At 49.6% G+C, this 25412-nt stretch overlaps 1 protein-coding gene across 1 annotated transcript in view; it reads left to right on the top strand.

The window, feature by feature from the left end:
- The first annotated feature begins 1385 nt into the window (after nucleotides 1-1385).
- ASAP1 (ArfGAP with SH3 domain, ankyrin repeat and PH domain 1) overlaps nucleotides 1386-25412 on the top strand; it is a 326825-nt gene continuing 302798 nt past the window's right edge. The window contains exon 1 of the mRNA XM_065902602.1: nucleotides 1386-1546. The gene's annotated coding sequence lies outside the window, so the exon portion shown is untranslated. The remainder of the gene's footprint in view (nucleotides 1547-25412) is intronic.

The raw sequence follows: 25412 nt of genomic DNA, 5'->3' as shown, positions 1-25412 counted from the left end.
TGTGGCATTTCCGTGGAAAACCACAATGAATCACTCCCATTGGCCCACCTAGTCCAGGCCCGACTGCATGGAGATTTACTTCGGTTTTCTCAAACATCCTAATACCTCTCCAGACTTCTTAACAAACCCCCACAGTGTCCTGAGTCTCAGGTTAAGAGCAAAATACCAAATTCTGTAGCGTTTGCGGAGTTTCAAATATCACCAGAAGGGATTCTACCATAGCCACTAACCTTTTCCTCTGCAGACAGTAGTTTCTGAAATGCTGCAAAGAAAAAAAAATCACTAGGTGATAAGGGCGAAAATGAAGTTTGCAAGCTTTTTAAGTAGGTATAGATAATGCACAGCACACATTCCATCAATTAAAACCCTCCTCTCTCCATGTCTCTTGTGGTAGTAAAGACAATCGTGGTTATCATTTATTCGAGCATTTACTATGTGTCAGTCACGGTCTAAACAATTGGTTTCCAAACCAAACCTATGAGAGCAGTATGACCACCTCATTTCACATTTCAGCAATCGCAGGCTCAGTGAAGTTAAGTGAATTACCAAGGTAACCCAGTTAGAAAAAAGGCAAAGTGTGGATTCCAACCCGGGTCAGAGTCCAAAGTTCATACTATGACTGTCCATACCATTTGTATACTATCCTGACCTGGAAAGGTCCTGCCCCCCTGGCATTCGGCAAAACATGAGGAAATTAGCAACGCGGACGCAGTGAAAGGGGTGGGAGGGTGGTAGTCAGGTAAAGTCATTTATTTTATGAAAAATAGGGGAAACGGCTAGGAGATTTCAAGTTCATTCTTTGCAGGATGGGAGAGAGGCCAAGGTCCTTTCCTAGTGTCGGGGGACTTAGAAAGGCACCTCCCAAGGCCAAGGTTTTATCGGGACAAATCCGACCCCTTCTACATCTGAGCAGGGAGGAGGCAGGCCAGCGCGAGTGTGGGGCCGAAGAGATAGGAGGCCCAACACTGGCCCAGCTCGCACGCCGGAGTCGGGGGGTCGGAGACCCCGCTGGTCCGCCGCTGGGTGTCCTGCCGCCGCGCTCCCCGTGCGATGTCGGGGAGCCCACCGGCCCCCCACTCCCCTCCTGCGTGCTGGCGGGCCAAGGGTTAAGCGAGGCGGGAGCCCCCGGCGCGGGGCGGCCCCCGGGCCGGGAATGCTTAGTCAGGATTCCGATTTCCTGTCGAAGTGTTTGGATTTCCTGGAGCCCGCGCCCTCCGCCGCCGAGCGGGATCGTCCGAGCCGCGCGCGTCGCTGCGGCCTCCTCCCCTCGGCACATGGTCGCCCGCCCCTTCCTGCGCCGCGCTCGGCTCCCGCGCCTCGCCGCCGTCGCCGCCGCCGCGGGCGGGCTCTCTGCGCTCGGGCAGCCCCCGGCCCGCGCCTCCCGCCCCGCCGGCTGCTCCCGCCGTCGCCGCCCGCCGCCTGCTTTCCGCTCTGAGAGCCGCGATCGGTCGGCCGAGGAGAGCCGGGGCGCGGGCGTCTGCGCCGCCGCCGGGGAGCCGCCACCGAACCCGCGATGGAATAATGCCCAGCGGCCCGCCTGGTCCCGGTGAGTTGCGGGGAGCTCGGGCGGGCTCGGCGGGGCCGCGCGGGGGTCTCGTCGGCACCCCCGTGCCCGGCTCCCGCGCGGAGAGGCGCGGGCACGGGGGCGCCGGGCGGGTCCCGGCTCCGTTCGCGCTGGGGAGCTGGCCGCGGGCTTCGCAGGGCCGGGCTCGGCCGTCCGGGGGCTGGGGGTCTACGCCCCCCGAGGCGCGGCGGTGGGGAGGGTGGGACCGCCCGTGGGGGGTTGGCGCGCCCTCCCGGAGAGGGGTCCAGGCCCGGCGGATCGGGCGGCTTCCCAGCCGACCGCGGCATTGTCTCGGGCGCGGCGGAGGAAAGTTCCCCGCCGTTTCTGGAGCCGCTGGCCCGGCCCCCGGCCCCCGGCCCCCGGCCCCAGCTGGGACTCGGCGCTGCCAGGCAGGCCCTAGGCCACTTGGCTTACAGCGAACGAAACTAAAGAAAAAAAAAATCCATTCGGGGCTTGGGGTTTGTTCCCGGGAAGCCAGGAAAGTGGATTGTGTTTTTCTCCTTGTACCATTTGGAGACCTGCTGCATTTTCTGAGAGCGACGTGAAGTTTCAAAGAAAAAAAAAAAGAAAGAAAGAAACTCTCTGGCGTCTGGTATTCTGCGGTTTCATACATCCCGAGTGTTCTTCCCGGGCATTCCTAAAGCGGTTTCCTTCAATAATTAATTTTTCCACTAGCGCAGGCGGATGGAGGGCCAACTTCAGACCATCCTCAGCGTGACCTCAGCTTTACCCGCACTAATCAGAGAGAGCAAGAACTTTCTCCTACTTTTTCCCGTAGACTCTGTCAGGTTGTCTTGGCACATTGGATCCTGGAATGACAGCCGGGCACGGATTGCTGAGTAATGTTCGGGATTGTAAAACGTAGTTCAGTATCTAGGCCAGTTTTGTCTCTCCATCAGACTGCAGCCCAGGGCTTTCCTGTTTTGCAGTTGGAGATTCACCTTATAACAGTTAGATCTTAGATGCAGATCTTCTGGAAGCGTCAAATCTCAACAGTTTAGGAAGAAACAGGACGTTTGAGAGCAGTTGTTGCAGCCCCTTCTTGTTATTCCTGTAGCCAGGAGAGGTGACGGGCTTAGGAAAAGTCACGTGGCCAGGGTTCAGACTCCCTGTCCAGTGCTCCTCACGCTGTCAGTTTCTGGTCTGTGTCAGCCATTAAACGTTTGGAAATATGTCTTCTTGGCATTGTAACTGTCATCATTTTTAGTGTCTTCTCTTGTTTTGTCTTATCTGTTATTGCTGCTATTTCTGAGATATGCAGTTACCTCAAACTGCTTATTTTGAGATAAGAGTTAGAGAAACGATTCCCTAACCCCTACTATTCAGTCACTAAATGGATTTGGAGCTTCAGTCACCAAATGGATTTTTTTTTCCCCCCAGCAAATGGATTTGAAATATAAAATGGGTGGCTTCTTCTATGGGGGATGACTTTTCTCTATTCTGTTCTTTTGTATGAAGTAGAAACCCCCAGGTCCAGAAAAGGGCAGTATCTTAGCACGTAATATACTCAGTGATATTCTCTAGGCTTGATTTCCAGCCCCCCTGTATCTTGTGAGCTCGGCAGCCCATCTATTTTTCTCACTATGAGAGCTCCAAAGGGCTGGTTTTTCATTTTTAGTATGTGATAATGTTGGAGAGAAAGGACTTTTTCGAAAGCTTGCCATTTGGTGAAGGAAATTGAAATTCTCTCCACCTCCCCACTCCTCACCAGCCACAGTGAGCCAGATTTTGCAAACTCAGCCACAGTCTTGCAGGCCCCCACATGAATGCATACTTTCAAATAGGACCCTCCCTCGCCCCCCCTGAGGATGCACCTCCCTGCGGGCATCTCCACACTGCACCCAGGTGGCTAAAGTCCAGAGCAGGTGTGTTCGCACCCTCCCAGGCCATGTACCTGTCCGTGGCCTGTAGAAGCCAGGCTCCACAGCCGGAGGTGAGTTTCAGGGTAGAAGTTTTACACCTGTGTTACCAGCCACTTCGCCTTGCTCACATGACCACTTGAGTTCTGCCTGTCAGATCAGCAGCAACGTTAGATTCTCATAGGACCCCAAACCATCCATACTGTGCTTTAATCATTCTGAACTCTGCCCCCCGCCCCCTCTCTGATCCGTGGAGAGATTATCTTCCATAAAAGCAGTCCCTGGTGCCAAAAGAGCTGGGGACCGCAGGTCTAGAGGAAAGACAGGAGCCTGTGTTACCTGGAACCTCATCATTCCTGTGTTTTCCCTCTAAGTTCTCAATGTCTTTGACTAGATCCCGTGTCTCGTTTTCCCTCCTGTGTACCTCCTTCCCACTTCTCTCCCAGCCACTAGGTCTGCGTGGGCTGGAGAGCAGGTCTTTTCTCTGGGCCATGCGACTGAGCCCTTGTGTCAGCAATGGCGACAGAGACACTAGTATTTATTGAGCACTTGCTCTGTGTCCTGGGTCTGCCTCCTCCTAAGAAGTCCCAAGAAGAGGGAGCTGCTTCCTTGGGAACCTTGCCCAGAAAGGACAGCACTTTTCAGATCATCTGGAGCCTGAGTCATTCTTTCTTTCATCTCCTGCACGTTTGCTAAGTGTCTCTCCCCTGTGGGAGGTACCGGGAGCGCAGGGATGGATAGGATTCTGTGCTCAAGGCCTTCTATTTCCAGCCTCATCTCTCAGGGTCAGCCTTGCGCTTTCTCTTTTAATTAGTCGATTCAGCAGGGCTGTACTGAGCACCTGTTTCGTGGTAAGCACTGGGTGAAGTCCTGACAATACAGTGATGAATAAGATAGACCCAGCCTCGCCCTCCTGGGGCTCGAATTCCAAAACAAAGGAGCAGGTAATTTCTAATGAATGAAAGATGCTAGTGGTTGTTATTAAAGAAACACCCAGGATCGAAATGATGACCTAAGTGAAGGGGAATGGGGAGAAGGGATGGCCCTAGTTTTGCCAGAGAAAGGCCTGTCAGAGACTGAAAAATCCAGAGGAAACTGACCTGGCTGGAGAGGTTGCTGGAGAGGGGGCATTCCACGCAGGGAGCTCGGAGTATGTAGGGTTCTCTGCACAAAAGAGCTTGATGTGATCCTGGGAGTGAGGAAAGTGGGGCGATGAGCAAGACAGAGTGTAAGGGAGCAGCGAGGAGCATGCTCGGCGGTGAGGGTGAGGTTTCAGAGGGAGGCAGGGGCAGGTCGCATCATGCTGCGGACAATCACCCCACCAAGTACAAAGAGGAACTGATGAATGTAGGCTCAGGAGTGGGGTCTGACTGACGTTTTAAGGAGATTACTTTGATAAGAGTGGATCACAGGGGGCAAAGAGTAGAAGTGGAGAGATAGGCATATAAATAAAATTGCAGGCAGATTCTTCACCGACTGAGCCACCAGAGAAGCCCTTGTTAGTGTATGCATGTGTATGCATGTGTAGGTATTATGTAGTGATAAATAGTGTATTAGTTTCTTCTTGCTGCCATAACAAATTACCACAAACTGGGTGGCTTAAAACATCACCAGTTTATTCTCCTTCATTGCTGGAGGTCAGAAGTCTGAAATGGGTCTGACATCAAGGTGTGGGCAGAACTCTGTTTTTTTTTTTTTTTGGAGGCTCTAGAGAATGATCTATTCCCTCGCCTTTTCCAGTTTCCTGCATTCCTTGGCTCCTGACCCTTTCCTCCTTCTTCAAAACCAGCAATGTTGGTCCTAGTCCTTCTCTGGTTCTTTCTTCTTTTCCACTTTTGAGGACCCTTTTGTTTATAGCAGCTTTCCTGTATAATTGAGAATGAAAGTGTTAGTCGCTTAGTTGTGTCCAACTCTTTGCGACCCCAAGGACTGTAGCCCACCAGGCTCCTCTGTCCATAGAGTTCTCCAGGCAAGAATACTGGAATGGGTTGCCATTTCCTCCTCCAGGGGATTTTCCTCACCAAGGGATCGAACCCAGATCTCCTGCATTGCAGGCAGATTCCTTACCACTGAGCCACGTGGGAAACCCTAGAATCATCTCCCTATTTTAAGGTCAACTGATTAGTAACCTTATTTCCATCTTCAGCCTTAGTTCCCCATTGCTGGTGACCCGTGTAGCCTAACACATTCACAATTCCTGGGGATTTGAACGTGGACATCTTTGCAGGCTGGTAGGGGAAGATGTTATGGGAACTGTGGGGCAAGGCCCCTAACCCAGTGAGGGAGGGGAAGCCAGGGACATCTTCCTGGAGGTAGTGGTACCTGGATGGAAGTCAGTCTCTACTTGTGTCCTCACTGCCCTTCCAAGTATTTCACTGTCTCATTGAGATTTATTCATTCCTCCAACCAAGGTCTTGTTGATGCCCGGCTTTACGTAGGGAGTCAGAGTTGAGGATTCATTTCACTGCGCATCCTTCAGGCTGCAGGCCAGACTGTTCACTTTCAACTCAGGACATTCACTTTTTTTTTAACCCCACTTCATGAATCAGTTAAACTGACCAACCCATGAACACCCTCCCCCCGCCCCCCTACCCTGCATCCTCTCCCAGGAAGGAGACTGAGAGGGTTAGTCCTCTCTTTAAAATTGCCTGGGGTTGATCTCTCGGGATGGCGGGAACCCCAACACGTGTGCCTTTTGTACAGTTAAAACCTCAGTTCCTGAGCTATGGTACTGTCCCCAGACTCAGCCATTTCTGTTCCCAAAGCAGGCCATTGGCCTTAAGAGAAGTCAGGAGAGGGTGTGCGGTTTGATCAGGACAAACCCGTCTGAACTGAAAGGGGAAAAAGCATCCAAGGCCCGGCCTCCTCGTGGCCTGTGGCAGGCGACCCCATCTTCCGCGTCACTGCGAGGGGCTGATTAAGACCAGATTGCGAACATCTTCCCTGTTATTTGCAAGAAAATGGGCTCTTGTCCCAGCTACTCCCCGGAAACAGACAGTGACCAGAGACCTTCAGTGCTGGGGGGACCCCATCAGCTCTGCCAGCCAGCGGCGTGCCAGTGCAGGGAGACGAGGTCCCTCACTGTCTGTGCTTCCCCTGCCGACCCCCATCCCTTGGAAGTGCCACCAACTAGCTGGTCTTGTAGTATTTTTGGCGTTTCCCCTTCCTCTGCCGGTCTAAGTCAGGAAATGCGAAAGTGTACAGCGTTAGAAAAACAGAAATGAGCAAGCAGTGTCTCTCCAACAGAGGGATACCAGGTGGAAGTCTGGTTAGACTTGGAGTAAAGAAGTGTGACTGTTAGTGCATCCCCCAGATGTCGCAGGGCTTCCCAAGAACCAGGCCCATGCCAGGCATCTGTGGGCAGGACAAGAAGAAGAGGGTCCAGCCTGTTTGTGGTCTGGGGGATGGCTCATCTTTCCCTCATCAAGACTCATCCAGCAAGGCATCTGCCTTTATAAAACTCTTGCCTATGGAATGATACTGGGTGCCTGTTTCATTGTAGTTTTGTAATGAAATAATTATCCTTTCGAGTGGGAGGGATATCTAAACGAGAGGGAAATCTAAAAGGGAGGGGATATATATTTATAAGTGTAGCTGATTCATTTTCGTATGCAGTAGAATCTTAAGACAACATTTTTAAAGCAACTGTACTGCAATAAAAATTAACAAAACAAAATAGACCGTTTGTCCCTCTTGTAGCTATAGTCCTTTTTTACTTGTTAAAAAATTAAAATACAAATCATATTTCTTATTGAAATATAGTTGCTTTAAAACATTGTGTTAATTTCTGACTCAGTTATACATATATATATCTCTTTTCATATTCTTTTCCTTTCGAAGACAATGGGCTGCTTTTCTGGGCGCCTGATGTCCTCTGCTAGCGATCAGAAGTTGTTTTGTGAAGTTTGCTCATCGTTCAATTGTTCTTTCAATGGATTTGTAGGGGAGAAAGTGGTCTCCCCATCCTATTCCTCTGCCATCGTGGCTTCTCCCCCCTCATATTCTTTTCCATTTTGGTTTATCACAGGATATTGAATATAATTCCCTGTGCTATCCAGTAGGACTTTATTGTTTATCCATTCTGTATCTACCAGTTTGCATCTGTTAATCCCAACTGCCTAGTCCATCAGAAAAGCAGAAGGCACTCTAGTAAAAGACCATCATATAGGCAACTTGCCCTCAAATGGTTCAGAAAATAGTTATATGTATTTTCTGAATACATAAAAATTACATGTGAGGGAAAAAAAAAAGGAAAAAAAGCAAGGGGAGTAAAATATTAACCATTGATGAAGGTGGGTAAAGGGCATGTGTGTTCCTTGTACTATTCTTATTGACTTTTCCAAATAGTACTTTTGCAAACTGAAGTGGGGGGAATATAAGAGGGCTCCACATTCCATGGTGATTGTGACCTTGGTTCAGGATGGCCCAGAGGAAGCCAGAAGATGCTGGGGTCTGCTACGGACCCCACCTTCCTGGCGTCCTCACACTTTTTTGTATTGAACTGAAATCATGGAGGGAAAGCATCCCGCACGAGGAGTGCAGAAATGCAAGCGTCATCACCGCCGTCCCGTATGGAAACGCATTTGCTGGTGTGGTTGCCTCCCTTTCAGACTGAGCATCTTGAGGGGCCTGGGTCGGGGCTCTGGCTTACTCCTCATGTCTCCCTCTGCCAGGCGCAGGCCAAGGGCAGGCACTGGGCGGGGAGGCGGGATCCAGTGCCTTGGCTTCTGTGTCGCCATGTTTGTTCAATTTTCTCATCGTTGAGTTTTTGTTTCTGACGACTCTCCATTTTACTTCTGGAAATTCCCTCTGGTTCTCTTTCCCATCCATTGGCTTTGAATCCTTGGGTCTTATTCTTCCATGAGAATTCTTCATTCTTATTTCATATCTTTGCTTTAAAATGCACCAATACTCTTTTTCAGACTGCCCTGTTACGTTAATTCTGGAGGAGCCTATTTTCCCATTTTCTGCATCTTCCGATTTGGAGGAAATGGCAAAATGGTGGTTCATACCCCTCCTTTTCCTGGGTAGCAGAAGAGGATTTACAGAGCTGGTTTTGTGCTTCAGCCAAGGTGCTGAGGGTTGTCTAGATCCTGGAAATGCTGCTGTGGTAGCTGCTGAGCTGGAGACTGTTAACCCCAGTCTCTGCTTTTAACCCCAGTATCTTTGCACTCTGTGTCCATACTTCGGGCCTCAGAGTTTGCACAGAGGCCTTTTTCTCCCCCATCCATACCCAGAAGCAGAATGCGCTTTCTTGTCATTTTTCTGCACTGGAGAGAGGAATCGTTTTGGCCCACTTTCAAAGGAGGCTGGGACCTCTGCGAGGTTGTGGCCTTATGGAGGGTTCTCAGCTGTCCTGTCCTGCAGGCATCAAGCAGAGACCAGCCAGCTTAATACACAGTCTTCTTTTGCAAACAAGGAAAAGAAAGAACACTTACAAAGATGTAAAAACTGCCATTTCCAGGAAAGAAAACTAGAATCCTTATCAGACCAGTAGCAAAGCTGTGATTCGGAGCAGCAAGCACTTGGAACCCTTTCTTTGTGTGCTCTGCAGAGCAGCGGCTTGGGGAGGCAGGAATAAGCTGGGCCTTCAAATATCTTGTTCATCTTTGTAGCTCTCAGTGCGGAGAAGACAAGGGGTATTTAAGAAGAGAGGGAAAGAGAAAGGAACCATATGTATCAAAAAAGTCAAATAACCGATGTGGGGGACAGACTAATGTAAAGAAGCACTGAATTGTGACTCAGAAGGCCAGGGTTCTAGTCTGGAAATTGACTAGATATTAACTGTGATGTGACTGTTAGAAGCAGGCACTTACCTTCTTGGAAGCGCCCTTCCTCACCCATGTCAAGGTGGTGATGATTCTCTCCTGACCCCCACTCCTCGCCGGCTTGCGTGAGATCATGAATGTGGGAGTGGGGATCTCAGAGGGTAAGGGGGCTTTCTTGTCCTCAAGGTGGAAGGGGCCACGCGCCCTCCAGCTGCGCCTTGTTCTGAAGACTCCCTGCCCGCCCCCACCTTATGTCCTCACCACCGTGGGCACTGGGTTTTCCAGGGAAGAGCTGCAGGCATTTCAGGTCCTCAAAGCTTGTGCAGACTAAGGGGCTACTCCCTGGCATATGGGCAGTAGTTGGGCACTGGGGTGGCTGAATGGCTCCTGTGTCTTTCCCCTGGGAGGTCCCCCGACCCCCAGATCCCACAAATGAGGGCTGAGCTGCAGCCGGGAACCCTTGTGGGGTGGAATTTGTACATTGTGTTGCCTCTGTGCTGTTTTCCAAGGCAGTCCTCTGGATGATGGAACTCAAGATCTCTGTGGGGTCTGTCCTTTGGTCAGATCACTCTCGTGCCTGAGTTGATTTGGTAGATGTAAGTAGGAGCATTTGTCATGATACAATGGGAAAACCACTGGACTCGGGATCAATAACAATAGCTAATATTTGCCCTACGGACTGTAACCCACCAGGTTCCTCTGTCCATGGGATTTCCCAGGCAAGAATACTGGGGTCAGTTGCGATTTCCTCCTTCAAGGGTTCTTCCCAACTCAGGGATCAAACCCTTGTCTCTTATGTTTCCTGCATTGGCAGGCAGGTTCTTTATCACTAGCGCCATCTGGGAAGCCCTTATAATACACATCAAACTCTGCTTTAAGCAGCTTTCCTATGAGTTCGTTTAATGCTTGTAACCACTCTGTGAAACAAGTACTCTTTTTCTCCTCATTTTATGTGGGAGGAAACAGACACACAGGGACTAATTTCCCAGAGGTCATATACCGCACAGGTGGCAAGATTTTAAGCGAGGCGGTCTGTGTTCACTGCCCACGCTTGACCATTGCCTCTGAAGACTTGAACTTGAATTCCATACCCTAATTCCTCACGTGGCCTTGGGAGAATCTGCCTTTCACTTTTCTCTTAGCTTTTCTGGTCATTGGTGTCCTCTCCTGTAAATTTTGAAAAAGCTTGCAGGTTTTTTAAAAAAGGTGTTAAACCAAGCCATATATTAATATACAGAAAGTGGTGCCAGGCACATAATCAGTTCTAAACAAAAGTGAGTGGGTTCCATTTGCAGGATCAACAGGAGAAGGAAAAATGAGTTCTCATTTGCAGGATCAACAAGGGAAGGAAAAAAGCAAGGACCAATTCAGTATAGAGATTCTTCCCTACACACACACTTTTACTGAATGTCCCACTGTGTGCCAGGCACTTGGGAGACAAAGGTGAAAACTCAGCGTCCGTGGGCTAGAGCATCTTATAGCTGATTAGAAGAGAAAGATGCGGAACTGTTCGCAGTTTTGAACTGATGTCCGTCCTCACCACAGCAAAGCTACACAGGCATGGATGGCCGTGAGTGTGCAGGGAAGGGAGAGTACCCCAGGGGGGCAGAAAGGGGAACCTTTGGGGAAAACGTGCTCGAAGAATTTATGATCCAGGGTGGACGGGCTCTTAGTATGTGGAGGGAGTGAGGAAGGGTCTCCAAGGCTGAGAGTAGCCGGATCACAGTCCTTCTGATAGGAATGTGCTGGGTATTTTTAATTAATCAATTTCTTTTTATTCTTTCTTTTTGGCTGTGCTGGGTCTTCACTGCTGTGTCGGCTTTTCCTGCTTTTCCCTGCTCTGTAGCGGTGAGCAGGGGCTACTCTCTGGGTGTAGCTCGTTGGTTCCCCTTGCAGTGGCTCCTCGTGTCTCTAGGCCCGAGGACGTCAGTAGTTGTGGCTCACGGGCTTAGTTGCTCCACAGCATGTGGGATCTTCCTGGACCAGGGATCGAACCCGTGACTCCTGCATTGGCAGGTGAATTCTTTACCACTGAGCCACGAGGGAAGCCTCTGTGCTGGTTATTTTTTTATTGTTGAGGCCTATTGTTCAGTCACGCAATCGTGTCTGACTCTTTGCGACCCCATGAACTGCAGTACGCCAGGCCTCTTTGTCCCTAAGGAAAGAGAGGCCTAAGGAAAATATCTGTTCAAATATTTGTGCAAGGAGACAGGCAAAGCTCTCAGGTAAAATACCACAGCATCCGGGGTCTCTCTCTGGAACGCAGGCATCCCTGCTATTTCCTACCCCCAACTGTCACAGAACTCCGGATCCAGAAAAGCAGACTGCAGTGTTTATAGACCTTCCCGTCATAGCTCTGAGCCAGTTTCCTCTCCTAGGACAGTTACTTCCTCTGACCTAAAATAGAATCGCTGAAGGGTGGAGATGCCGGATGTTTGCAGGTTACACTCGGTTTAATGGTGTACTTTGGGGCAGGCAGGTAAGAAGTTGTAGAAGACACTGTTGATTGTTTATCAACAGTCTTTGCCCTTTTGCTTTGCTGACAGAACACTGATCTTCAGGAGCCCACCCTCCAGGGACATTGAGAGAGATCAGTCCCAGCCCCAGTGGTGAACCTCTGTGGTCTTGTCCCCCTTGGCAGTGATTGGTTTAGGAATGGGCACATGCCACAACTCTGGCTGTAAAATATACAGGGGAATTTTCAGGGGGGATGGAGAAAGGTTTTTTCCTATCTTAAACGGAGGCATTTAGAAAGAAACAGCCTCTCCTGCTATTGTTGTTGTTCAGTTGCTGAGTCATGTCCAACTCTCTGTGATCACATGGACTGCGGCACGCCAGGCTTCCCTGTCCTTCACCATCTCCCAGAGTTACACAAACTCATGTCCATTGAGTCAGTGATACCATCCAATCATGTCATCCTCTGTCTCCCCCTTTACCTTCTACTCTCAATATTTCCCAGCATCAAGGTCTTTTCCAATTTTTGAATCAAGTGGCTGAAGTATTGGAGCCTCAGCTTCAGCATCAGTCCTTCTAATGAATGTTCAGGGTTGATTTCCTTTAGGATTGACTGGTTTGCTCTCCTTGCAGTCTAAGGGACTCTCGAGAGTCTTCTCTAGCACCACAGTTCAAAAGCATCACTTCTTTGGCGCTCAGTCTTCTTTATGGTCCAGCTCTCACATCTGTACATGACCACTGGAAAAACCGTGGCTTTGACTATACCATGGGACCTTTGCTATGGGACGCAGTAGGGCTGGCATGTGATACTTGCCACTATGGCCGCTGCCATCTTGGGGCCGTGAGGGGGCCTTGCTAGGGAGAACATGTTGAGTGTGTCTGAACAGAAAGATGGGAGGAACAAGGCACTGAACACCCTACTTTGAGACTGTTTTTGAGCTGAGTTTTCTGTTAGCCCCTACACCCAATCTTAACACAAGGGTCTGGCCATGTCACATAACATTTGAGTGATTCAGGGTCCGCTATACCCTCCTCTGATAACCCCGTGCTTAGCCCAGCACCGTGTTTGAAACCACCACTAACTTGTGCATGTTTATACCTTGGCAGTCTTGCTATTTTTTCCACCTACCAAATATCCAGCTCTTTAAAGAATGGCTCAAATGCCCCTTCTCTGTGACGCCTTTCCTGATCCTTCCCGTTGTAATTCATTATTTGAGTCATTGAGCACCCATGTTATCTGTTGCCCCTCCCATCGTCCGTGCCTATCCCCACTCTCATTCTTTAGTAGGTGCCTGCTGTGTGCCATCTGTGGTGGTGTCCTTCATGACTGGGGGCAGACGTGTACTGTAAATGTGAGCCAGTGTGGTTTGTGTGATCCCAGGGGAAATAAGGTATCACTGAGTACTTACGAAGGGGACACCTGACCCCACCCTACACAGAGGGTCAGGAAGACTCGCTCCAGGGTGGAATCCTTGAGCTGAATCTTAAATAATGAATAAAAATTAGCCAGAAAAAGAGGGACGGGAAGAGAAGGAAGTCCCAAGTGTAGGGAGCCACTTCAGCAAGGGGTGGATGGTGCAAACAGCATGGTTTTTGCTGGGAACCGAGTGATTCAGCATCAGAGAAGCTGCTGTGTGAGGCAGGATGCCCTGAGCTGCAGGGGAAGTCGGGAGCCACATCCCAAAGCTGGAGCTTTATCCTGGAGGCTGTTGAGAAGCCATTGAAAGCTTATGTTGAGGCAGTGATGTGACCCTTGCTCTTTTGGGAAGCTGACTCTGGGAACCTTGGACCGAATGAACCGGGTGGGTAAGGTCCAGGACTGGAGGCGGGCAGGCCATTCAGGATGCCCTTGTAGGAGTCTGGCAGCGAGTGGCCGGGAGGTGGAGAGGGAAGGTACTAGGCAGTCGCACCGGTTGGCTTGGGGATGGATTGGGGGAGGGCAGTGGGAGAGCCATTGAGGACCCTGAGCCTTCGGGCTTGTTTACGAGGCCGAGACATGTTTGTGTCTCTCAAGTCCACAGCCTCCCTGGACTCCTGGTCCTTCTGGCCTCTGCATCCCTAGATGCTCCGTGCTGGGCTTCAATGGCAGATGGGTGAGAAAGAAGGAAGTCTGTGCCTCTCTTCTGTCTTCTCTTCCCCTCCCACAACTTCAGCTCTTCGGTTTTTGTTTATGTGGAAGGGGAAGTGGAGCTGTGATGTGGTTTTCCTGGTCTCCTGGCTTCCCTAGATCTGAGCCTCGAGAAGAGGGAAGAGGTTCTTACTGCCGGTGGCTCACTCCCTTTCTTTCTTACGCCTCCTCCAAACCAAACGGGTTCTGCCGAAGCCTGGCCCTATCTCCAGGCCAGCCCTCTATGTGTCCCCACACAGAGACTGAGTTTCTGCTTCAGGCCAGGTTTCTGCAGGATCTCCCCTGAGCCATCCAGCACTTTCCCAACTCTCTGACCTCTGCTTCATCTGTCCTCCAAGCTGCTGCCAGGGGAGTCTCCTCAAGACTTTACATCGGGGTCACCTCCTGCTTAGTAGGAGGTGACCTACTCCTACTAAGTGGGTCAGCAGCTCCAGTCCCTGGCTCCGTTGCCTGAGCGGTCAGATGAAGAAGCAGGCAGCCTGGTCTTTTCAGCTGCTCTGACCTGGGGGGTCAGCCCTGGTCCTCACCTTACCTTATCCTCAGGCCACCATCATAGCTGGTAAAGAATCCACCTGCAATGCAGGAGACCCCGGTTGGATTTCTGGGTTGTGAAGATCCCCTGGAAAAGGGATAGGCTACCCACTCCAGTATTCTGGCCTACAGAATTCCATGGACTGTATGGTCCATGGGATTGCAAAGAGTTGGACATGACTGAGTAACTTTCATTCACGACCATAGAGGGAATATTGCTGTAAATCGAGTCATACAATTTGCTTGGTTTCCCAGTGAGAATAAAAGGTATGTTTACACTAGAGTCTATTAAGCGTGCAATGGCATTTTGTCTAAAAGAAGGCAATGTAGATACCTTAACTAAAAGATACATTATTCCTAAAAAGCACTAACTATCATCTGAGCCTTCAGTGAGTCATAATCTTTTGCCATAGTAATATCAGAGATCACTGACCTTGGTGATACCAGGGTTCTGGGCCTTCTTAATTAATAGAAATTGATAAGAGACCAGACAAGAAATTCAGGAAAGGCTTTATTTATTATTATTTATTATTCTTTATTTATTTATTCTGGCCTGGAGAATTCCACGAACTGTATATAGTCCATGGGGTCGTTAAGAGTCGACTGAGTGACTTTCACTTTCACTGTAGCAGAGGGGAGCTAGAACAAGCAATAGTTTTCCCTTCTGTCTTGCTCATGGTGGAATGAGCTGGTTCCTTATATGTGGTGAGGGTAGGGTAAGTGGAATTGTACAATATGTGACCCTTTGTGTCTGGCTTTTTTTCCTTAGCATAATGTGTCTAAATTTTTCTCTTCAGTTCAGTTCAGTTGAGTTGCTCAGTCATGTCTGACTCTTTGCAACCCCATGGACTGAAGCACTCCAGGCTTCCCCGTCCATCACCAACTCCCGGAGCTTGCTCAAACTCATGTCCATCAAGTTGGTGATGCCATCCCACCATCTCATCCTCTGTCATCCCTTTCTCCTCCTGCCTTCAGTCTTTCCCAGCATGAGGGTCTTTTCTCATAAGTCACTTCTTCGCATCAGGTGGCCAAAGTATTGGAGCTTCAGCTTTAGCATCAGTCCTTCCAATGAATATTCAGGATTGATCTTTAGGATGGACTGGTTGGATCTCTTTGCAGTCCAAGGGACTCTTAAGAGTCTTTTCCAACACCACAATTCAAAAGCATCAGTTCTTTGGTACTCAGCTTTCTTTGTGGTCCAACTGTCACATCCATACGTGACTACTGGAAAAACCATAGCTTTGACTATACAGACCTTTGTCAGCAAAGTAATGTTTCTGCTTTTTTCCCTTAGCATAATGATTTTGAAGTTCATCCATGGTGAAACAATGTATCAGTACTTCATTCCTTTTTATGATTGAACAATATTCCAGTGTATGAGTAGACCAGATTTTATTTATCTGTTCATTGGTTGATAGACATTTGGGTTGTTTCTAACTTAGGACTATTGTGAATATTGCCTCTGTAAACATTCACCTGTAAGTGTTTGTTTGAAAACCTTTTTTCAACTCTGGGGAATATACCTAGCATGGAATTGATGAGTCATCTGTTAACACTGTATTTAAATTTATTGAGGACCTGCCAAGCTTTTCCAAAGTGGCTGAATCATTTTACATCCTCCTAGCAATATAAGAGGGTTCCAGTTCTCCACATCCTTGCCAAGACTTGTTATTTATGTTTTTTGGTATGATAGCCGATCTAGTGGGTATGACATGGTGTGTCACTGTGGTTTTGATTTGCATTTTTATTTCTTTTTTTTAAAGAATATGTTTTATTATTTATTTACTTAGCTGCGTCGGGTCTTAGTTGTGACACGCAGGATCTTCACTGCTGTGTGTGGGCAGTGAACACACACTTCTATCTTGTTGTGGCTTGTGGCTGCTGTTGCCCCATGGCATTTGGGATCCTAGTTCGCTGACCAGGGATCAAACTTGTGTCCCCTGCATTGGAAGGCGGATTCTTACCCGTTGGCCCACCAGAGAAGTCCCTGATTTGCATTTTGTAATGACTGATGCCTTTGAGCATCTTTGCTGTGCTTGTGGATCATGTGAAGGGATCTTTAGGAAGGTGTGGGCAGGTGCAGGGAAGTGCCAGGAATAGAGTGGTGCCCAGGTCGCATGACCCTGGGGCTCCTGTGTCATGCCCAGTTTGAGGGGTGGGGAGGGAGCAGTTGCTGGGACCTGGAGACAGGGAGGGCACGAGGAGGGGTTCTGACCAGAGCAAAGACTTGGGTCAAAGGTGGCAGCCGGTTCACAGTGGCCTCCAGAGGGGAAGCAGTGGTGGGTCCAGAGGTGGGGCAGAAGGGGGAGTGGATTCCTCACTCTCCCTTCCCTCCTATCTCCTGCTGGGGGCTCCCCGTTGGTCAAAACCACCCTGCAGCAGAGGAAAGGGGGCCTTGCATTATTAGTCCCTAGAGGCCAATCTGGGACTTGGGAAAGGGGATGGTGGAGCATGAGGGACATGTAGCACAGAATTAGTGTCTGTTTCAGGAGGCCCTGATCCATCTTCCTGTAGGTCTTCAGGTCTCTCCTTCATCTTGCATTGACTTCTCCTTGAGGCTGGCAATGAGACGGGCTGCCTCCACCTCGAGCGTCTTTATTGTAACATCCAGAAGAAAGGAGGAAGCACCATTTCCAAAACCTCTTCTAGGAGATGGAGAAAGAGCCTCCAACTCCAGGTCTCCTTCATCCAAGTTGGGTCACATGCCCTTTAGATTAATCACCGGCAAAGTACTGGGAAGGTTTTCTTTTTAAGGTTTTGTAGAGTTTTGTTTTATTTTTGTTTGAAAGGTTTTATTTTTCTTTAATTAATTTTTATTGCAGCAAAGTTGATTTATAGCGACAGGGAAGGTTTTGAACCAGCAGAGCCCATTCCTGGGAGCTGCAGGAACACGTACCTCCTGGGAGAAGGGGGATCCCGAATAAAGTCAGGAATGAGGAAGGGTGCTGGGTGGAGCCCCACGGTGCCCTTCCCTGGGGATTCTTTGGAACATCTGATAAGCTAGAGCCCACGATTTTCCCACTCCACCCCATACCGTGCCAGGGACGAGACCAGAAGTTGGACCAGGCTTCCGGGAGGGTTTATGCCCTGGCTGCTGAGTCATCTCCAGTCATACCAACCGCCTCAGGCTTCTGGGTCTCCCAGACCCTGTCATCCCTCCTCTGGTCCACATCCTTAATGGTGATTCCAGGGCATAAGTCCAGACTCAATTCAACCAGGAGTCCAGGAAATGGATGTTTTTTTGCAGATCTTAGGACAAAAGGCAGAATTCTTAAAATCCACCCATTGGGCTTCCCTGGTGGCTCAGTGGTAAACAAACCACCTGCCGACGCTGCAGACACGGGTTCCATCCCTGGTCCAGGAACATCCCACCTGCCCTGGAGCAACAAAGCTCATTCTCCACAACTGTTGAGCCTGTGTTCTAGAGCCTGGGAGCTGCAACTGTTAGCCCATCTGCAGCAACTACTGAAGCCCATGCGTGCCCTAGAACCCATGCTCAGCAATGAGAGAGGGCACCGCAATGAGGAGCCTGCACACTGCCGCTAGGGAGTTGCTTCCGCTCGTCACAACTGGAGGAAAAACTCGGGCAGCAATGAGGACCTATCACACCCAATAGGTAAATAAAAGTATTAAAGAAAAAAGCAACCCCCCCCAACCTTTTGTATGGTTCTGTGTCTATGAAATCGCCAGAATAGGCAAATCTATAGAAACAGAAAGTTCCACTATTCTTTTGCCAGGAGTGGGTGGAGGTGGAATTGGAGGGGAGTGACTGCTGATGGGATATGAGGTTTCTTTTGGGGGCAACAGAAATGTTCTAAAATTGATTAGGGTGATGGTCACACAACTCTGTGAGTTACGTTTCAGACCGTGGAACCGTGTCCTTTAAATCAGTATATTGTATGGTGTGTGAATTATATCTGGAGAAGGAACTGGCAACCCATTCCAGTATTCTTGCCTAGAGAATCCTGTGGATGGCGGAGCCTGGTGGGCTGCTGTCCATGGGGTCGCTCGGAGTCGGACACGACTGAAGTGACTTAGCGTAGCGTGAGTTATGTCTCATCAAAGCTGTTAGAGAAGGCAGAAGACAAAAGCTCCGCCTGCTGCTGTTCTTCCTGTTTTATTTAAAGCTGAGGTTGATTGCTGTTTTATTCCTTAATCATAAAAATTATTTGTGGCTTATACCATGTGTTTTTTTTTTTTAATTTCATTTATTTATTTTTGGCTGTGCTGGGTCTGTTGTTGCATGGGCTTTTCTCTAGTTGTGGCCAGCGGGGCCCACACTCTAGTTTTGGTGTGTGGACTTCTCTTGTTGCGGAGCACGGGCTCTGGAGCACTTGGGCTTCAGTAGTTGCAGCAAGTGGCTTAGTAGTTGTGGCGCATGGGCTTGGTTGCCCCACAGCATGTGGGGTCTTAGTCCCCTGACCGGGGATTGAACTGTGTCCCCTGCATTGCCTCCCCACCACTGAGCCACCAGGGAAGCCCCCTGTTTGCTTTATCCTCTCTCTTTCCTTCTTTCTATTTTTCTCTTTTTCCTACGTCCTCTTTTCCCTACTTTCCTTTAGATGAGTTACCTACCTCTCCTTAGTCTGTGTGGGTCCTGTGGACCCAGCCCTTGCACCCGTATGGACCTGTGAGCAACACCCAGCCCGTGGAGTCTTCCAGCCCCTGGCCACAGGGCTGAGTTCAAGGCTGCATACACAGTCAGAGTCAACCTGGAGACATTTATTAGAACCACGGGGAAAGAGAACTGGCCTTCCGCAGGGGTTGCTGAGGTCTGACTGCATATAAACCTGAAGGCCAGTGGCCCCCTGGGGGCAGACCTGCCCGAAACACCCCCATCACCCGTCCAGGAAGGCAGAACCAGCAGATGGAGACCAGCCTCGCCCTGACCACACGTGAGCCCCTGGATCTAGCCATGCCTGAAGTTACAGCCGTCCCTGGACTTCTCAGTTTGGGCAGCGCAGCATCTCCCACTTCCCCCCCTTTTTTTCCCTAAAAGCCAGTAGGTGTTGAGTTTTCTGTCTCAGGAAATCAGTCTAGGTGTGGCTTTTGCACACGTGGGTCCTCCAGGCTCACTCGATTCAGAGGCCCCCTCTCCATAACAATCCCGGTGCTATGAGAGAGAGCTGATCCTTCCGCCCACCTCTTGTATCAGAGCGGGCCCGGAGGACTGCTTCCACAGAGGAAACAGGCTGCTGCTGGAACGTCCTGGCCCGGCACACCGGGTCCTTTTTGAGGCCCCGGATGGTATCTGGGTCCGCCCTGCGGACTGTTGTGTCCACACGGGTCAGCCTGCGTGCATTCCTCGGTTGCAGGCCTGTGTGTGTGTGTGTGTGTGTGTGTGTGTGCGCAGTTGGGCATGGATGTGTCCTGGAGCATGGCCTTCATTCATGACCTGTGGTCCCTTTTTTTTTTCTCTCTCCTTGTTGGTTATAACTTGTAAACCATTGGAGTCACACTCACTCAGGATTTTTGGTGTGTGTGACAAGGGGGAAGGGTGCCCACGTCCACTCAGCTGCCGTGTCGCCAGAGTGAGAAACGTCTGATATTCTTTCTGCTCCGTCTCCCTGGTCCCCGGGAAACACAACTGTTAGGAGACCTCGGCCTTATCCTTCTCATTTTGCTTCTGAGGCTTTGAGGAGCCAATGAACTTTCCATTAGAGGGTTTTATCTCCAAAGCAGGTAGAGGAGGCCAAATCTCCAGCTACTTTGGGCTGTGAATATTCCCACCTCAGACTCAGGTCCTTGTGGTTCTTTGTCATTTAAGGGAAATAGAGTTGGGGAAGGTGAGGAGCCTTGATTCTAAGAGAAGTTGAGTTCATACCAGGTCCCAGAAGATGATGCCTAAGGGTGACCTACGTTTTTTGTTGTTTAGTCACTATAGTCGTGTCTGACTCTTGTGACCCCATGGCCAGTAGCCCCAGCCAGACTCTGCTGTCCATGGAATTTCCCAGGCAAGAATACTGGAGGCAAGAATTTTATTGTTCAGTTGCTAAGTCATTTCTGACTCTGCAACCCCATGGATTGTAGCATTTCAGGCTTTCCTGTCCTTCCCTGTCTCCTGGAGTTTGCTCGAATTCCTGTCCACAGAGTCGGGGATGCTATCTAACCATCTCATCCTCTGCCGCCCCCTTCACCTTTTGCCTTCAGTCTTTCCCAGCTTTAGGGTCTTTTCCAATGAGTTGTCTCTTCACGTCAGGTGGACCAAGTATTGGAGCTTCAGCTTCAGCATCAGTCCTTCCAATGAATATTCAGGATTTATTTCCTTTAGGATTGACTAGTTTGATCTCCTTTCAAGAATACTGGAGTGCCACTTCCTTCTCTAGAGGATCTTCCCCCAACCCAGGGATCGAACCCATGTCTTCTGCATCGGCAGGTGGATTCTTTACCACTGAGGCACCAGAGAGGCTAACTTAGTTTGAGACAGAGGCAAAGCAGGAGGCTTGCAGGACCCCATGACACTTCTTGCTGATGTTGACCAGTTGGCAGCTGTACTCTGGTGGGAAATTAAAGTGTGCTTGAAAGTCTTGGTGTGAGGGTATTTGTTTAGGTGGTCATTCATTCATTCATTCAATGAGCATTGACTAAGCCAGACACTGTGCTAGCCACAGGGTCTCCTGGTTTCCCCCAAGTCTTCTACGGAAGAGGAGCGGTAGATGTGGGGCTCTGCTCACAGCTCTGTTGTGCCTACCTGGGTGATTTTCCCAGGGCCACCCAGTCTGGTGGGCATCCTGGATTTGGTGACCCCACTGGTGGGGACCTCAGGGGTGCGGGGAGTGGGCTCAAGCCTGCTGTGAGTCAGTTGCATCCAGATGTAGCATCCTGCTGTGTCGCTTGCCATTCCTCAGAGACAAATAGCTATGAAACAGAGGAGACTTACATCCTCAGGAGAAGGAAGGAGTCTTGACGCTGGAGAAACTTCACTTTGAAATGAAGTCTTATAGACATTGGCCGATCCTTCTAGGTACAGGCAGTAAACTTCCTAAGATGGATTTCCGGAAAGAAGTTTGAGGACTGGGGTTTCCTCAGGGTAGGGCTGGGAGATAGTTAATTCTCGGGCTTCCTGTTCGACCGGAGGTGGTGGAGTAGCAGGGAAAGCTGGTGTCGGTCACATGAATATTTCCCTGTAGTTTGAGGGAACCCACAGCTTCTCATTTTGACAGCTCACACAGAAGTCTTTTGATGTTTCTCCTGTTCGTTTTACTCTCATTCTGACCATGTGTTCCGTCAGCAGGTGTTCACTGAGCACCTATGAAGCATATTGTGTTGTCCTGTCATGCCAGCATTATTGAGTTGAGTCTTAGACACAAATCACCTCTACCTTCAAGAATGAGATGAAGTGTCACTTCATCAATCAGCCAGGTCCCTCTTTGCAGTCACCCCTGCTCATCCTTTTCTCTGCCAGACTGTCCTTTTTCTCTTGCAATGCCAACTTCTTCCAGGAAGTCTTCCTTGGTTGAATCTGCCCCTCTGTCACCATTCAGCAAATACCGCCATATGCCTGCGGCATGTCAGCCCCTGGACAATGGTGTTGGGGGTCAAGATCAGAGATTCAGAGGAGAGTTTAAGTCATGGTTCCTGTCCCAGAGGAACTTCATGTACTGAACGTGATCATGGGAGCAATGTTAGCCTTTGGACGAGGAGGTTTCCACTATGTCCCTGCAGGATTGTGTTAGGCTTCCTTGGTGGCTCAGTGGTAAAGAATCCGTTTGCCGGTACAGGAGACACGAGTTCAATTCCTGATTCGGGAAAATCCCACGTGCCACGGAACATCTCAGCCCGTGCACCATGACTACTGAACCTGTGCTCTGGAGCCTGGGGGTGCAGCCCCCGCTCAATGAAGCTAGAGAAAAGCCTGGGCAGCAGTGAAGACGCACCACAACCAAAACTAAAATAAGTGAATAAATTTTAGAAAAGTATTGTATTATTGGTGGCTTCCCTTGTGGCTCAGCTGGTAAAGAATCCACCTGCAATGTGGGAGACCTGGGTTCGATCCCTGGGTTGGGAAGATTTCCCTGGGAAAGGGAAAGGCTACCCACTCCAGTATTCTGGCCTGTAGGATTCCATGGGCTATATAGTCCATGGGTTTGCAAAGAGTCGGACGTGACTGAGAGACTTTAACTTCACTTCACTTCATTGTGTTATTGGGACTTCCCTGGGGTCCAGTGGTTAAGACTACGCCTTGCCAATGCAGTGGGTGTGGGTTTGATCCCTGGTCAGGGAACTAAGATGCCACATGCTGTGTGGCACTGCTGAAAGATTTTTTTTAAACTATTGTGTTATTCAGTTCAGTTCAGTTCAGTCAATCAGTCGTGTCTGACTCTTTGCGACCCCATGAACCGCAGCACCTCAGGCCTCCCTCTCCATCACCAACTCCCGGAGTTTACCGAAACTCCTGTCCATTGAGTCCGTGATGCCATCCAGCCATCTCATCCTCTGTCGTCCCCTTCTCCTCCTGCCTTCAATCTTTCCCAACATCAGGGTCTTTTCAAATAAGTCAGCTCTTTGCATCAGGTGGCCAAAATATTGGAGTTTCAGCTTGAACATCAGTCCTTCCAATGAACACCCAGGACTGATCTCCTTTAGGATGGACTGGTTGGATCTCCTTATTATGCTATGTCTATTATTCATTTGGCTTTCCAGTGGTGAAGAATTTGCCTGCCAATGCAGGAGCCGCAGGTTTGATCCCTGGGTCAGGAAGATGCCCTGGAGAAGGAAATGACACCCCACTCCAGTATTCTTTGCTGGGAAATCTCATGGACAGAGGAGCCTGGCAGGCTTCAGTCCATGGGGTCGCAAAGAGTCAGACACGACTGAGTGACTGAGCGCACATGCATATCATTCATTTATTAAATATATCACTCATTTACTCTTTAACTGTGTATCCAGTCCTAGAAATTGGAACCCTTGTGCACTGTTTGTGGGTTTGTAAGGTGGTGCAGTCTCTGTGGAAAACAGTGTGGCAGCTCTTTAAAGATTAAAGCTAGAATTACTGTATGATCCAGCAGATCCACCTCTGGGTGTGTGTGTATGTATATATATATATATATTTCCAAAAGAATTGAGGTCTCAAAGAGATACTTGAACATCCATGTCCACGGCAGCCTTATTTCACCCTTTTTCAGCCATCACTAGATGAATGGATAAACAAAATGTCATATGTACATATAATGGAATTATATCCTACCTTAAAAAGGAAGGAAATTCTGATACATGCTGTAACATGGATGAATCTTGAGGACGTCATGCTAAGTGAAATAAACCAGTCTCAAAAAGATAAATACTGTACGGTTCCACTCATGTGAGTTATCTAAAGTAGTCAGATTCATAGAAATAGAAGGTAGAATGGTGGTTGCCCAGGGCTGGAGGGAGGAGGTATGCTGAGTTGTTAAGTGGTGTAGTTTCATTTTTATAGAATGAGATAGTTCTGGAGATCTGCTGTTATAGCAATGTGAATACACTTAACACTGCTGAACTGTATACTTGAAGATGGCTAAAGTGGTAAATTCTATGTCGTGTTTTTTTTAAACCACATAAAATAATAGTAATAAAAAATGTATCCAGTCTTTTTTTCCCTTTCTTGTATGCTCAGTCCTGTCAAACTCTTTGTGATCCTATGGACTGTAGCCCTCCAGGCTTCTCTGTCCATGGGACTTCCCAGGCAAGAATACTGGAGTTGGTTGCCATTTCCACCTCCAGGAGATCTTCTTGACCCAGGGAGCAAACCCATGTCTCCTGCATTGTGCTAGCTGTTACTGTTATCTTTTCAATTATTATTTAACCTGTCAAAGCTGTGTCTCCTCTCGAAGATGGGGCTCATAATTGCAGCTGTGCTTCTCGCTGCGGGAAGGTGGGTGAAGCGTTTGCACAGTTGAAGGCGGCAGAGCGCCTGGTGCTCACACAAGCCCTTCATGGTGCCCTGTGGGCACTTGGCAGTGGGGGCTTCCTGCGGGGGGATGAACACCTTTCTACGCAAAACCCTTTCCATCCCAATTCCCTTTTCCTTGGGCAGGACGGAGGCCAGGCCTTAGTCGTGGCCCCCCTCACTGTCCCTGGGGCAGTGGCCTGTGAGCAAGAGGATGACCAGCTGCAGAAACCACGTCTACGGCACTGGCCTTGCTGAGAAGCCACAAAGTCAGGACCCTGGGCTGCTGACGTCCTTTCTGCTTGTAGGCTGTCACTGGAGGGGGGTTTATCCACCTGCTTGGTGCTACTGTCCCTCACATCTTTGTCTGACAGCCACATCTGAGAGTATTAGTTCTCTGGCACTTGCCCAGTCGCTCCGTCGTGTCTGACTCTTTGCGACCCAGTGGACTGCACCCTGCTGGGCTTGCATGTCCTTCAGCATCTCCTGAAGTTTGCTCAAACTCATGTTCATCGAGTCGAAATTGCAATCCAACCATCTCACCCTCTGTCGTCCCCGTCTCCTCCTGCCTTCAAACTTTCCCAGCATCCGGGTTTTTCTACTGAGAGCACATTCTCCGGCAGGAGGTCCCAGCGGTGCTTACCATAGGATGCGTTTGGACGTTCATGGACTTGTGGGCACCCCGGCAGTGTGTCGGGCACCATCAGTGTCTGCTGCCCTCCGCATTTTCCAGAAGAAGACACAGACTCGCTGAAGTTATCGGGGAGAACCAGTGCTGCAGTGGAAGCTTTCCTGCTCCAAAGTCTGTGCTCTTCCCAGCGCTTGGGAAATTCCCCCGGCGCAGGGCTGCCTGCCGCTCCTTCTCCTACGCAGCGAGCCCTGGGGCAGCCACACAGATGGCTCTTCAGGGTGCTTACTGATGGTAAACACGCCATTGTTTGCAGGGACCTGGATCTTGCTGTTAAAACAGTTGGTAGCACAACAGACCCTAGGCACCCGCAGACTTCACACGCCACACTTGCAGTTCTTCCCAGGGGACCCCAGGAAATGTGCAAATTATGAGGTGGCACAGACTGAGTGGGACCTACTTCTACATTGTGTGAGGAGCAGGCACTGTGGTGAGTGAGGCCCCCTGCACACAGTTCTGCAGGTTTCCCCATGGTTCTCCTCTTGGTTCCCTGAGCTTGTTTCTCTGGCGTGCACGTATGTTAAGATTCACACAATTCTCAGGATGAGACTTTGT

This window comes from Muntiacus reevesi, chromosome 12 (assembly GCF_963930625.1).
Source record: "Muntiacus reevesi chromosome 12, mMunRee1.1, whole genome shotgun sequence".
Classification (NCBI taxonomy): domain Eukaryota; kingdom Metazoa; phylum Chordata; class Mammalia; order Artiodactyla; family Cervidae; genus Muntiacus; species Muntiacus reevesi.
This window is presented reverse-complemented; position numbering and strand designations above follow the sequence as displayed.